The following is a 15849-nucleotide window of genomic DNA, read 5'->3' as shown; positions in this document are numbered from 1 at the left end:
AATTAGGTTGTAAGTGCCTTGCCAAGTAACTCTGGTGAGACCCGTGCATGTAGTATCAGATATTAAACCCTTCTTCTTGTCCACGAGAGCTTGTCCTGCAGCTGGTGTAATGGAAGCGCCTGCGGTCTTCTTAGATTTCTTCCCCATCTTGTTTGAGCTCCCTTCTATGGATGAATTCTGCACAACGGCGAGAATAAACATAACAAAGAGATATGCTAATGAAAATCCAATACGGGAAAGATATATCAATCGAAGCGTGCTGAGAGATTAACTCTTAAAAATGGCCCAATCCATGGGAAGATCTTACAGATACATTAAATGGCCGTTTAAGGCCTGTCATCTCTTAAATGCTCATTACACCATTATTCGGCTGAATGACTCGCTTAAGCGTGCTATGGATATTTTGGCGGTTGAGTGCAGGTGATGGATTATTTAAGAGATCAAAAGTTAAATACGAATGTATCATAATATCCCTCCATTTAACGGCTTTTTCGAAATCCGCGCTATATCGCAATCGGGCATTGGAAACACTTTAAATCTTTATGTTGGCAATTTTGAAACGCCGATCGCCGATAGCGATATCGCATCGCATCGGGAGAATAGGTGTTATATAAACATACAGATAGCATACCCCCGACCGCCGATAGCGAAATCGCATCGCATCGGGGGTAGAATCTAGGCGCCTTATTATTATACATGAGATCTTGCCGATTGCCGATTGCGAAATTGCATCGGAACGGGGTGAATGACTTAAGGTGCTTATCTTGTATGTAAAGTATCGCCGATTGTCGATCACGCATCGCGTCGGGACTAATGGCATGGGGTGATTTATGATGTGCATGGAGTTTTGCCGATAGCCGATAGCGATATCGCATCGGCGGGATCCCATATGTCACTTATTTGCGTCTTCTATGTTATTGCGATATGCGATCTTGCGATCGCTATATCGCAATGATAAAAGATTGTTATATTTGATTCAATATGGGTTTTTCAAAAGGTTTTATATCATGCCTTCATTTGGTTTGCGGACCTTTTACAAATAATGCAATATTGATACCAATTGACTTCTAAAGGGACCCATTTCACATAATAATTTTGTAAATAAAATGTTATGAAATGGGGGGTTGTTGTGGAGCACAACAGGTTCCAGGGGCCTGCAACTCAGGGGGAGTTCGGTCTCAATCTGATTTGGGTTCCAAGGGCCTGCGACAGAGTTGGAGTTCGGTTGCAATGCCACAAGAATGGCTCAGGATTTCAAGCAGGTGAGGAGGCTCCAGAGGACGTGCCATCTCTCAGCGGTCAACCCCTCAGACACACTCTATCACGGAAGTGTTGGAACCAGGGCGCAGCAGTCCCCCTGCTACTAGATCTGGTCGAGGCAAAGGATGCGGGTGTGGTAGGAGGGATGATTGCGAGCACACGGCCCACCCCACGGTTCGTTATCGCATCCCCTGTACTCTTGCTAATTCCACCTTTATTGTCTCCGTTATGATTGAAAAATGCGAAGATCTCAAAGGCCAAGGAGAAGCACTTCCTGAAGTTCCGGTTGATCAGAGGAGGGCACTTCCAATTGATAGTCAACGTCCAATAACAGGAAGCTCCTCTATGGCGAATCAAGCTGTCTCTGCAGGTCCAAGCGAGCCAGCTCAAAGAGAACCAACAGGCTCCATGATTCTTCACTCCGACTCGGATGACTCATTACAGTTTGGCTGCAGGGTCGTTGAGGAACCCTATACCACCGACGATGATTGACCTTGTCCGGTTTTCCACTCTCGGCAGCTTCAGAAGTAGGAACACTACTCCGTTTTGTGTCTTGAATTATGCCAGTGTCAGGTCTCTGCATGTCTTTGTGTCGTTTATGCATCGTGTTACTTTGTCTATGTTCAGCAATGTTTCAAGTGCTATATTGTCTAGATTCAACAATGTTTCAGGTCTTATAAGAGGCCAAATCTCAGATAGGGGTCCACTAAGAACTGAGAATATGAACATTTGTGCAAATTGCCAACTTCTTGGCAAGATTTTCAAGGCCAAGGCCTTGCTGTAACTTTTTGCTCCTTTTTGTACAATAATAGAAGTAGACAGATTGAGAAAAAAAAAACATATGCAATAAAGATCATAATTTTCTCCTTGAGAGTGTCTGCCCCCCCTGCCTCTGAAATTTCTTCTTCCTCTTCCTCTTCGACCACCTCTTCCTCTGGAAGAATCTTGAGCATGATTCTTCTCTCTATGTGCAAGACACACAACTTATTCAGGAGACTGAGGAGGTGTCTTCTTCCCAAAATCTTTCTCTCTCTCAACAAATTTATTCATAAGGGAGTCAAAGGTAATCTCTTTGAGGTTTCCATTTGCTTGCAATGGCTCAAGGTAATTTGAATAAATGGGATAAAGTGCCTTGACAAAATCTCTCAGAGGAATGTCTAGTTCAACATTAGTGACTTTGATATCATGCATAATATATTTTACTTTTGATGCTAGAGCAAGAGGATCATCATTTTGTAATTCAAGACTGAACAATTTAATCATCAATTGGACAAATTCAAGCGCAGAGTGCGAGTCATAGAGTTCCTTCAACTTCTGTAAGGATTCAAAAGCATTTGAAAATGGTGAAATATGGTGACTCACCTCTTCATTTATAGATGTTGCAATCAAGACATAGGTCTTGTTGTTATTATTTTCCCAAATGGCGAATTCCTTGTATGAGGTAGGTTTTGCAGGTTCATTATATCCTTCTCCTACACAAACTCCTTTCCAGAGCTCATTGAAAATGAGACTGTGTTTGATCTTCCGAAACCACTCAAGATAGTTCTCCTTCCCGGTGAGAACTACTCCCACAATATATATCAATGAATGCATTTTAAAATCTATGTACTGTAAAAAAAAAAAAAATACTTTGCTACCAATATATAAAATTTGCACTCCTAGGGATAAAAAATCAATTCTGGTGCAAAATAACAAAAGATTCACTCTGATATGTAGGACAAAGGTAATACTTGGGGGAGTGGTTACGTGGGGAAGGTGGATGTGGGGAGGGTATTATGTGGGGTAGGGGAGATATGGGGAGGGCGCATACAGAGTGGAGGTATGGCAGTGACAACGTTTGAAGGGGGTAATAATAACGAGGGAGGGTCGTGTATGGCAGTCAAAGGAACAATGTAAATTGTCTATGGAGGAGGGGCCGCATGCAGTTATTAAAATCGACTTTCTACAATGGAAACCTTGTTGTGTAGAGGTATCGACCTTGGGACCCGTGGTATATGATGGATGTGAAGCATTGTTATAGAGCGGTGGCAGCATTAAAAAAAAACGACGCATTGTACTGTGATACCTCACGTGACAGTTAAACAGGACTCTGCACATCGATGACAGAAGCTCCTCCGGATAGATCCACTGCAAAAGCTACGTGTTCCTTAACAGCTATCTCCGACAATTATAAAACATAATAACCCAAAAGGATCAATGTAATGAGGCAGTATTGAATTGGAGAATCGATATTAATTGGGAGCGGTGTTGTATGATAATGCAACCGTCGACTGCGAGGGTGCCTCTGAGCACAATCAAGAGACTGTGAGGGGCATAGTCGAACTTGCGAGGTGTATAGGAGAATCGACCAGAGATAGGGCCACAGGAAATCGTAATTGGGGCAGCATATAATGTATCAAAATCGAGATTGTATGGATTGTGGAATCAAGTGTGCATGAGAGGAGCCACAATGGATATACCACAGTGGTAACAACATTTGGATGTGGAGCATGCAACGTATGTGCACTGATGGCAGCGTTCAACCAACCATAGCACTCCCACTGTACAATGGGGAGAGGGCTGAGAACAGAGTCCAGGAGAGACTAATGGTAGCATTGAATTGAGGGGCGTTCATAATCAACTGTGGTAATAACACAGTGCAAGAGGGCTGAGAATAGAGGTCAGGAGAGAGTAATGGTAGCGTTGTATGGAGGGGCGTTCATAATCGACTTGGGTAATAACACAGTGCAGGCCTCAATACTTCTTTGTCATGATACAGAGCACATCTCAACGCATAGGGTTGATGTCCATAACGCACAGGAACCGGGCTCATGTCCATAATGCACAGGAACTGTAGTGGAATATGCATTCAACACTAACACAACACAAAGAATATGGTAGACTGCAGAAATGGCAAAAGGGAATTACAAGGGCGAGAAAGCTAAAAATGGAGTTGGTTCTAATACCATGTTAGGCCAGGGGGTAACTCTTCAAATGAATTATGTTTATTCATTAAGATTACTCATGGTTATATACATGAGAGAGTGACTCTTGGGCTTCACCTCCCTATAACTCTTCATTTTCTATTATTTACTATTTACATTATTTACAAGTGTTCACCCAATCCCAATGATTAGGTGTCAAGAAAAAGGTTTCAACCTTATTAATTTCACTATAATAGTACTTGATTTTTAAGTGACTGTGATTTGTATTGTATTTTATGCATGATGAGGTTATAAATATCTAGGATGTTATTTCAATTCTCTAACTTGTATATTATTATATAAGTAAAGAAGTTTCAATACCATTTTTTTCAGAGGAAAATTTTGTGGGGAAACTTAAGGATGTTCTTTTGCATTTGTGAATGCCATCCCTAGTAAACTTGTTAGTGTAAACTAGTGCACCCAACATTAAAGATAATTGGTTCAGCTAGCCCCTTTGGTTAACAAACCATTTTCTGATATATCAAATCAAAATTTCTATTAAACACTTAACATCAAATATGTTCAACCCTAAGTTGTATTATGCATTCTCTTCTAACATGAAACCCATAAAAACAAGTTTGACATAGTTCTTGACTCTACCGAGGGTCAAAATCCTCCTCGGATATTTTCAAATTTCTCAATTTCCAAATCATAATGAGGTAATGAATAAGTTTGAGAAAATAAAAAATTAAATTTCAATATTTTGTTGTCTGATTTAATTTTCAATATTTACAGTTGAAATTCAAGGGTTTTTTGTTTTTTTTGTTGGGTTAGATTTTGATTTGTGTTGTTTAAACTATTTTTATAACTACATACATGGATTTAGCATTCTGAAACTTCTTTAGGGGACTTGAATTGTGAAGAGTTTAGACCTCAAACTTGTGATTCCAACAAATCCTTGTCGAATTATGGGCAAATTAGACTAGAAAATAGGTTTGCAAACCCTCCCAAAAAAAGTCTCACAGATAATAAAAAATTAATAATATTTGACAAATTTTATTGATATATCTATATATTATTCTTCTTTCAATCTTATTTGTTAAAAATAGTTGATTAGTATATAGTTTTGAAGTGTTGGACAAACATCTTTGATCTCAATTGTAGTTACATGCATTGATTTTCAAAGGGTGTACATGAACTTCAATCATTCATTCAACTTTTTAAGTTTTTTTTTTTTTTATCATTAATTGGGTTTTAATGAGAAACAAATATATATAAATAAAATTATTATATCTAAATCAATTATAAATAATAATGATCATTTAAGTTATTTTTTATTATATTTAAATTAATTATAAATAATAATAATAATAATTATAATTATAATTAATAATGATGATTATTTCCATGTTTACAGAGCATAGAATAGACGGTGATGGGGTGTACTGTTAAGTCACTATGTGACGTGAAGGTCACTGGTTCAAAACTCTATGAGCAAAAAATCAATCATGTTAAGGGCTGGTGTGGCCCAGGTCAGGTTGGATCCCTGGGTGATTGTGATGACTTAGATGCCTCTGGGTTGCGATTTCAGGTCAAGCCTGAAGTAATCTGGTGAACTTAGACAACTTGACAAACCAAAACAATAATAATTATTCCCATAAAAGTATAAATTATAGATTAAAATAATATTTTAAAAGAGTTTTTAATAAACTTAAATCATTTTCATAACAATGTGACCTCTGTGTTTAACTAATTTTAATATTGTAAATGGTCTTGATGAATTAAATCATTAAATTTAAATGATTTCTTATCATTAATTTGAACTTTAATTAGAAACATGCATAAAATTTAATTTATCTGAATAGGTCATATAGAGTAATGATTTAATTAGATAATAGTGTGGTTCACGCGATAAAATAATATTATAGAAGAGTTAACCAACTTAAATAATTTTATAATAATATGAGTTGTGTGTTAACATAATATTGTATAAAAGTTTTAATAAACATAAAACATTTAATATAATTGATTTATTAATTTTAAATTTGTTTCTCGTTATTTTTAGCTTTAACAAGGTAGTATAGCTAGTGTTCTCTGCCACTTGAGCCAACCATGTCGTCCCTCGCCCATCTGCCATGATTGTATGTTTGTACGTGGACCTCCCAAATATAAAAATATGCCTTGTCATTTTGAATTTGAGTATTGTAGTTTGCTTATCATGGACACTTCTGGGCATGGATTAATAGGGGGATTTGGCACAAAGAATGGGCTAGGTCTGTGCTTTTGTCCCCTAGAACCCTTTTAGGAATTAACCTTGGGTTCTAGTCCTATGGGATCTATTTTACTGACCATTTGGTTTCAAGGATGGTGTTTCACGGGAGACCCTGATTTTGGTTGCGTGGTCATGCTCCCTTATCCGCTGATATTCCCCTCTTTCCATTCATTATTACCCCATCCATCATTTCCCCCACCTGTAGTCCATGATTAGGTAAGCTCATTTACTCGATTTCTCTAATGACTTGTTGTACTAGAAGGCTAGGGGACACATTGGATCTTGTGTAGGATTGCAAATGGTTTCCATTTGGGGTTTGGTCTTCCTATACAGGTCCTAATCCTACAGAGGGCTACATTGGCACATGTAGGGTGAGAGTTGAGAGCCATGGGCCTCCACAGTAGCAGAGTACACTCCATGGATCTCCACAACCGTTAAAAGATTGCTCGTAGTTCACCTATTGGATGAGGAGGATGCACTTGATCCATCATGCCCAACCGGCCCCAGATCTACACCATACACTTGGCATATGATCCAAGACTTCCAAGATGATATGGCATCACCTACGCCATCATACTATCCCTTGAGGGCGACCTACAACCATCTTCGATTCGTTTGGAGACCCATGAGGACACTAGTGTGCCCCCAAATGCCATTTGGAGCACCACAGGTTATCACAAAGGACCACCCCCTTTTCCACTGATTTTGAGGGTCCTTCTCTTCATTATGGAACCCATGGACCTCATTAGGCCTGTTAGAGGGCCCTCCAACATGCATATATTATTATTTGACCTCTTGAGAGGCTTATCTTTTCAGTCATGAGCTAGTTTGGTGGGCTTGTCACCAAAAGTTGTATTATTAACACATTATTTTATTTTTGGGGCTTATGTAGGCCAAGGAGGCTAATTCAAACTCCTTATATGTGTATAAATAAAATTGAAGTGAGATCATTTCTCATCATCACTTTGGATTGGATCTCTTTCTTCTTTAGAGAATTTCACACTTTTTCCTGGAGGATGAATTGGAGCATTTATGGATGAATTTTGATGTATGGTTATAGGTCTATCTTCTCTTGGAGCTTATCTATTGTCATTTGTGAATGGTTTGATATACTCTACTGCATGTAAGTACAAAATTTTGATGTTATTCTTGTTACCTTTGTCATATATGCAGGATGGTATTTTCGTTCTTTTAAGGCTAATTGTTGCATGCAAATTACTGCTTAATATTGCGGGATTGTCTCTATTATAACTTTCTCTCCATGTATGGGCCATGTAGTATGAGAAAAATCTCTTAGGGGTAAATCTGACCTTGATAAGCTATTCCTCTTGTGCATTTAAAGTATAAAATCTGCAAGATTGCTTTCACTTGACCTATAGGGGTTTGTGAGGTAATTTTGAGGCCTCCTTGACTGGGAACCAAGAAATCTTACACATAATCAACATAGACTCCATTCTCCCAAGTATTAAGGCACTGATCTACCAAGGGTGGTCACACAAAACACTTATTCTTTCACCTTCTCCCAAGTCTAGCCACATTATAGTGCCTAGGGCATTAATTTCCCGACAAGTTAGCCACTGAAAAAGTTTGATCTCTTAGGGTCTACTGCGCTGGCATTTCCTCTAGCCCTCCTCCAAATTTGAAGACATTCTGATGGTGAAGTTGGGAGGAAAGCCAAGCCTTAGCTCCGAGACCAAAACTTGCCTTGCCATCCCCATGGCTAGCACTTCCCAGGGTCAAATCAACATCATTGAGTGAAATAATTTTTTTGATCGTTCCCACCTTATCTAGGGTAAGAATATCATTGATTGTTTCATAGCTTCCTCATGTCCTAAACCAGGTCCACTTGGCCCCGTGTGGTCCCGGTCCTTCAAAGGATCATTCTTCAATAACCATCCTAGATACCAATTCTAATAAGGATTTAGGGTGTAGGGAACTCCTTTCGAATCCTATTCCCATACACGTAATCTCCAAAATCCTCTTCCTTTCCCTAGAAGCACATAGTACCTTGCTTAGAAAACAGGGAAGCTGCATCCTTCAAAACCTTCTGGGAAAGGGTTTGGGTTGCTCATATTGTAATATCCCTCCCCTTAATAATAAATAATAAAAATAAAAATAATAATATAATAATAAATAATAAATAATAAATAATAAAAATAATAAAAAATACATAATAATAATAATAATAATAATAAATAATAAATAATAAATCACTTAATAATAAATAATAAAAATAATAAATCATAAATGTTAAATAATATTTAAAAATATACAAAAGAAATAAATAAAAATAATAAAAATAAAAATAGTAATAACTATACTAAAGCTCTAAATAAGAATAAATAGAAATAAAACAAAGAAAACAATAAAAAAAATAGTAAAACTATCAAAAAGAAGAAAATAAAACACGAAAGCTAAAAATCAAAAGAAAAGTAAAGAAATAAAACAAGAAAGCTAAAAATCGAAGTCGCATGTAGACACATGGTGCGTGTGCATGTGATTCCATCCAATGTTTGTTCTATTTATTAGATGGTGAGGAGGATGAGAGGGCATTCCATCTTTCCAAGATTCTATCTCTCATTCTCTTGGGAGAATGGTGTTCTAAGAAATAGGAGTCACTGGTAGTAGTACATTGATTGAGGGCTTGGGGGTGCCCAGTTGTAGCAAATCCTTGCACAATTGAGCGTACGGTTGGGTGGAGAGTTGTCCCCAATACCTTGTTGCGGTAAGCCTACTTCTACCACAGGTAAGCACTATTCTTAGTTGAATTTAGTTTATTAATTACATGTTTATTTGGCTAGGCAAGTGCCACTCTGATTTAAATTTAATGTTAATTAGAAAAGTTAATTAGATATTTATTTTGGGCTGTTACATATGGTATTAGAGCCAGTTTCAACCCTTAGGGCCTATGGGCATCTTAAAAAAATAAATTATTTTGTTATGTTGAGATTTTTAACTCAATTTGTTTTGAAAGTCACAAGATCCTTACTTCCAGGAGGCCGCATGGCTTTTATGGTTATTCCATTCCTAACCTTTCGTTGAGCTATGGTTTTGTTGATATGGATGTTTAACTTGTGAATTATACTCTAAATAAATCAAGTTTACAATTTTAACCATTTATGATTAAGTTAAGGGTAAAATTGACGCCAAAATATAGCATAGTCTCGTTGATAATGCTTTTATCTTTCCTTTTGTTTCATGTTTTCATTTTTTTTGTGTTCCTATACATACTGGAATTGAAGTCACGACGTGGTATTTTATTGAGAAAGTACCATGATTGTTGTAATCATATTAATAAAATCCTACTTTATTAAGAGAGAGAAAGAAATGTATTAACATCCACAAATAACCCAAGTAGATCAACATGACCGCAAAGTAAATCACGTCATGGTGGAAATGCTGACGTGCTGAGGGATCTTCTAGCTGCTAAAATAAGTCAGAATACAATTAGAGTTATTTACACTAGAAAGAGTTATTGACACTGACAATTTGGGAGTCGGAGATCTAAATATTTACAAATGCAATTTACGGCGTTTATTTCTCAAATATATCAATGTGGTAGAAGTAGGCTTACTGCAACAAGGTTTTGGGGACGGCTCTCCACCCAACCGTAGGCTCAATTGTGCAAGGATTTGCTACAACTGGCCACCCCCGAGCCCTTAATCAACGTACTACTGCCAGTGACTCCTATGCCTTAGAACACCATTCTCCCAAGAGAATGAGAGATAGAATCTCGGAAAGATGGAATGCCTCTCATCCTCCTCACCATCTAATAAATAGAGCAAACATTGGATGGGGACCACATGCACACACTCCATGTGACTTTGATTTTTAACTTTCTTGTTTTATTTCTTTACTTTTCTTTTGATTTTTAGCTTTCTTATTTTATTTTCTTTTTTTCATAGCTTTACTGTTTTTTTTATTGTTTTCTTTGTTTTATTTCTATTTATTTTTATTTAAAACTTTAGTATAGTTATTACTATTTTTATTTATTTTCTTGTATATTTTTAAATATTATTTAACATTTATGATTTATTATTTATTATTTTTATTATTTATTATTAAGGGGAGGGATAGTACAGAAAGCAAGTCTTTGCAATCCATTGAAATTAAGTTGACCCGTACTCGTAGGCCATGGAAACATTGTTATGCTATCGTATGTTGAACATTTTTTCAGAGAGAAAATCATCATAGATTATATTAAGAGAATATAAAGTTCTGAATACATACAAAATACCGAACTTGCATAAGCTTCACGTCCCAGATCTATGCTCTATGCAGTGATACGATCTGCCATCTTGCTATTACGAAGTTTGCAGTGGAAGAATTGAAGACTGTCTGGTCGTATGAACTGATGGGTTTGTGTATTGGCAGCAAAGTATTCTGACTGACATGTCAACTTGCAACGTCGACAGCCATGGCATCATTGCAAAATAAAACCCTTGGCCAATTAACTAATCAAATCTAGCAAAAACACATTTAAAAAATAAAAAAATAATAAATTAAAATTTTCTGTAATATCTACATTGTAAAACATAGTTGAATTTTTGGTTGATTGAAATTTAATTGGAAAGTCAACGCATTCTGGAATACGTTATACCTCTGCTGCATGGATAATAAGAAATAAGTATTGAAATTTTTTAATTTTTAATTTATTTCTCATTATTTTGAGCTGTAATAAGAAATAAACAAATTATTTTTTATTATATTTTATAAACAATATGAATTATGCTTTTTAAAGGTAGAATTTTTAATCTATAGAAATTTTTATTATATATAAAATAAAAAATAGATAGTAGTGATATCACTCATAGATCATGCTTTAAATATTTGTGTAGAAGTAAATGTCTTAATAAATTGTTTTCATTAAAAATGAATGTGTTAAGAGTGAACACTTTTCTAATTAAGAAATATCTTAGTATGTCAAACACATTCTTAAATATCTTACCATGTCAAACTTCATCTTAAAGTTAAAGTTTGTGTTGAATGGACACTCGACCACTCCATAGGGTGATTTAAATGAAACCTTTCACTTCACTTTTTAAGGATTTCACAAAGATGGTGGGCCTTCATATTTAGTTTATTGATGCGAACACCCATGAATTGTAATTAAAAGCTTTGAACATGTGGTGAGGTTAATATTATAGTAATAGACAATAATAATAAATAAATGTTTTAGACCATATATTTTGAAATACAAACCAATAATAAATAAATGTTTTAGACCATATATTTTGAAATCCAAACTATAAGCAACTCGTCCTCTTGAGCCACAAAATTAATTCAAAACCTGAGCTTTCAGTGATACAAGAAGCTGAGATCCTTCTATATACAAAATTCAAAAATCAAAAGTTGTCGAATGAAAATGGAAGGGAAGATCCGCAACAGTAGTAGTCAACATGGTGGTCTTAATTTCCCAAGGATCTCAAGGAGAAGGCCTTGGGATGGTTGCCATAGGGAAATTTATGTAGATATTGTGGCATCGGTAAAGAATGGAATGCTTTCCTTTTATCCACACAGTTTATAAGTAATGATTGGGTTGCGACACCTTCGAAAAAGAAACCATGGTTTGAATTTTGGGACAAGAACCGATTGAACTGTATGGCTTACTGCTTCTCGACATGCACCTGGAAAATCAAGAGAATCTCTCTTAGACGTTTTAGAGGAAAAATATGATAACAAAGTATCGGACTGCAAATTGGCTGCAGGCCTTTTATTGTCGAGTCATGTAGTGTTACGACCTCCTCTAGTCTGTTATGTCACCAATCCTCTGACAATGAAATCGATAGAAATTCTCAGAATCCATGATGGTGATATTCACCTCATGACCATCATGGCAGGGGACAAGGAAGACACATATGAAGTGGTAGCCATAGTTAAGCCTAAGTCCGGGAACACACTGAGAGTAGAAATTTATGATTGGAGTTCGAAGTCGTGGGGTAAAAAGGGATATGCATCACAAAATTCTCTAGAATACTTGATGACAACGTTTGTCATTTCTAAGGACTACGAGGATTTCTTGTACTGGAAAATTAGTGAAGAAAATTCTTTGAGGAATGGCATCGTGGATTTCAGTGTCCAAAATAGGACGTCTATTTTCATGCCATTTCCATTTGAGGATAGGCCTACTTATCATCACAGGCACGACGTATGGTTCACTTGTGGGTCACTAGTGCTTCTAGCATCACACATATCTACATCAGGTGAATTTATTATATCATAGATAGAGAATAATCCCAAATGTCAAGATTATTCATACCACTTAGTGATCACATAAATGTCTACTATAGAAATTTGTCTTGTCTACCATAGAGGAGGGGACTAGAAATATGTCTTGTCTGCCACAAAGGGGGGGCCTATAAATTCATCTGTCTTCCATTGAGGAATATCCTCTGCTTCCAAAAAATAGTGGTGTGGGCCCAAATTTTTTCCTTTCTTAGCATAAGAAATTCGCCTCAACTTTTAGGTTGTAGAAAATCCTTATTCCAACCTCCACATTTATTGCATCCTTTTTTAAAGGTTTTTAGTATCCATTCCTTTTGTGATCAAAGAGACAAAATCTACAAAATTAGGTCAATCTTCCTTAGGATTCCAACAGGGTCTTGCCACTGCCTCAGATGTAAATCAGAATATAGAATGATTACCCTGCCTACTCAGATAGATGAATCCTGTGCCAAAACAAGTAGAACAATAGGAAAATAGAAGAGAAAAAGTTTTTATCGAGTAAGGTGGAAAATTTTACCACCGAAATTGATTGGAAAAATGGGTCTTAAAACCCTTAGAGATTTAGGCTCAAGAAAAAAGAGATAAATGATCCAATCTAATGCTTGCGAAAATGAATTCAACCCTCTTGCATTTATATATTTCCTTGAGGGGATTCTCTTCTTAGTTAGTTGAGTAAAATTCACACCGAACCCCAACTTTGGGTTTTTTGCATAACTGCCCCAAAACACGCCCACACATTAGGTATTTTGGGTTTTCCCTTTTATTGAAGACTACAACCTATGGAGATAGATACACTACTTTGTCTTTTAGATAATTAATTTCAAGGGAACATTACAGTTCCCCCTTCTAGACAATGCTTTTCCTCAAGCAATGGAAAGTTTCGTTGTTGCCCTCTCTATCTCCCTTCTTCAACTTGACAGTTATTTCCATCTTTTCTTTTCGAATTGGGAACAAGATCATATTTATAACCATCAAACTCACCATCCTATATAGATTATTTATCCAATCCATTCTCGGTACTTCTAGTATTTTAACTCCTTGGTAATTTTAATACATTTCACACAAGCATCAATAGTCACAATATTTGCATCATCAACAACACTGTCCTTGTTCACATTTTTTAGCAAGGTGTTGATCCCTTGATGAGGAACCTTTTTTCAAAAGGTTATGATTTTCATAATTGCTTTTAGGATATTTTGAGTTTCTCTTATGACTAGTACCCTCAATTTCTTCAAAATTAGATTCCTTATCAATTTTATCAATTGTATATACATTGTCATCAATAAGAGTATTATATAACTTACTGTCACCTTGTAGGGGGTTGTGATGCCACAAGGAATACTGAAGGTTTTTCCACAAAATTTTTACTAAAAATGCCAGTAACTAGTTCACAAGCTCCACCATTTTCATTATATAAAAAACTATTTGATTCAATGTCTTCTGAATTTCTTTTTGAATAACAGGTGTTTCATCCCCATCAAAAAAATATCAAACTATTTGGGTAAGCCATCATGAGTGGCTGCCTAAGCCAAATATGGATACCTACAAACTTGCCCTGGATATAACATAGTTTTAGTTTTAGTTGGTGATTTAAGATATTCTAACCATCCAGTACCTTCTTGTGCACCAAATGCATTCCAACCAGTATCTTTATTAGAAGCAACTCCATTTGCAACTTTACCTTCTAGCATATCAATCTTAGTTTTAGCTTTTTCTTCCTTTTACATTATTGTCGTCTCAGAGAAAGAAGTACCATCTGTGGCTATTAGGTATGAATTATTACCATGCCTGTCACCATTTCTACTGGGAAGTGATTGTAAATTTTGATTCAAGACCATCTTATCATCGGTTTGATTCAAAGTCACTTCTTTCTTTGTGAGCCAAGATCTGGAGTAGCGCTTTCCTTTGGGAAGGTACAACCTAATAGAAGGTAGATTTCTCACAACTACTTTATATATCATCTGCACAACATCACCAGGTTGAGATGGGTGCTCATACTAAAAATGATGGAAAAATTCTTTCAATTTTTTCCACATTCATGTTCATTCTTCCCTTTGAACACTATTAAGCAATCTTATCAAAAATCATTTTTTGACAACATCAACAAATTGTACAAAAATGTAAAATTCTATATAATCAAGGACATCTTCATAAGGAAGATCAATCTGATCACTAATGATAACAAGGACGCAATGATTAGCAATTGCATCAAGAGTCAATTTGAGCAGGGTGTATTTCCTGCAATGTTTAGGAAAAATCTTGAAGACCACATTCCTTCAGTTTCTTTTCTTATTGTCTTCCCTATTGTGTATTCCAAGAAGTAAAATGTACATCCTTTTCATCCTTCAGTAGAGCATAAAGCTCTTGTCTAATAAATCCACCATCCTTTCAAAAATAACTCCTTGAAAGGAAAGGATAATGTTTCAAGTTTCAAATGATGAATAATCCTTTGCAAAGGAAGTAACAACATGATTTTAATGAGCCACAACATCCTTCTATATGTTTCCTATCAATGGTGAATATCATCCGCGGTAAGCTAAAATGAACCTTGTTGATCGAAGCTGCTCCCTTTCTATTACCATGCTATTTGGATGATGCATAATTATTACATGATTATTTCCACGTGATCTTATCAAGCCTTCCTGATCCCTTAAAAAATGCATCAATTTTTCCTACAAACATTCATTTCTACTTTTATGCTCGTGGGGATCAAATTTTGAATATCTATTATAACTTAATGAAGAAAAAATGACACAAAGAAAACATCAACTTCTTTGGAATTTTTAGCTCTCTGAGCATTGCAGGGAGAGCTTCTTCCAGGAATGTTCGAAGGTAAAAGAACAACAATAAGCCAATATTCTCCACTATATTTCAAATTGACTCATCTAGAATATCGAGGGATTTCAATGAGATTCATCAGCCATACATTCCTTTCTGGCTTCCAATATAACATACCAAAATGATATTCAGGTGGTATATTATACATAAAAACCTTCAACAACGCATTCTTGTAGTAAGCAATGTTTGCAGAACATGTAAATTGAGTCTGTCAAAACTATCACTTGACATTATGGAACAATAATTTTCCCACAAGATAACTTTTGATCCTTATGGTCGACATCATTACTACACAACCAAATTCTAACAATTTATTTCCTTTATTCGACGTTCTTAGTAGGACCCAAAATG

The sequence above is a fragment of the Pinus tabuliformis genome, chromosome 1_1 (assembly GCF_031772625.1).
Source record: "Pinus tabuliformis cultivar Carrire ecotype Pingquan chromosome 1_1, CPIR1, whole genome shotgun sequence".
Lineage (NCBI taxonomy): Eukaryota > Viridiplantae > Streptophyta > Pinopsida > Pinales > Pinaceae > Pinus > Pinus tabuliformis.
This window is presented reverse-complemented; position numbering follows the sequence as displayed.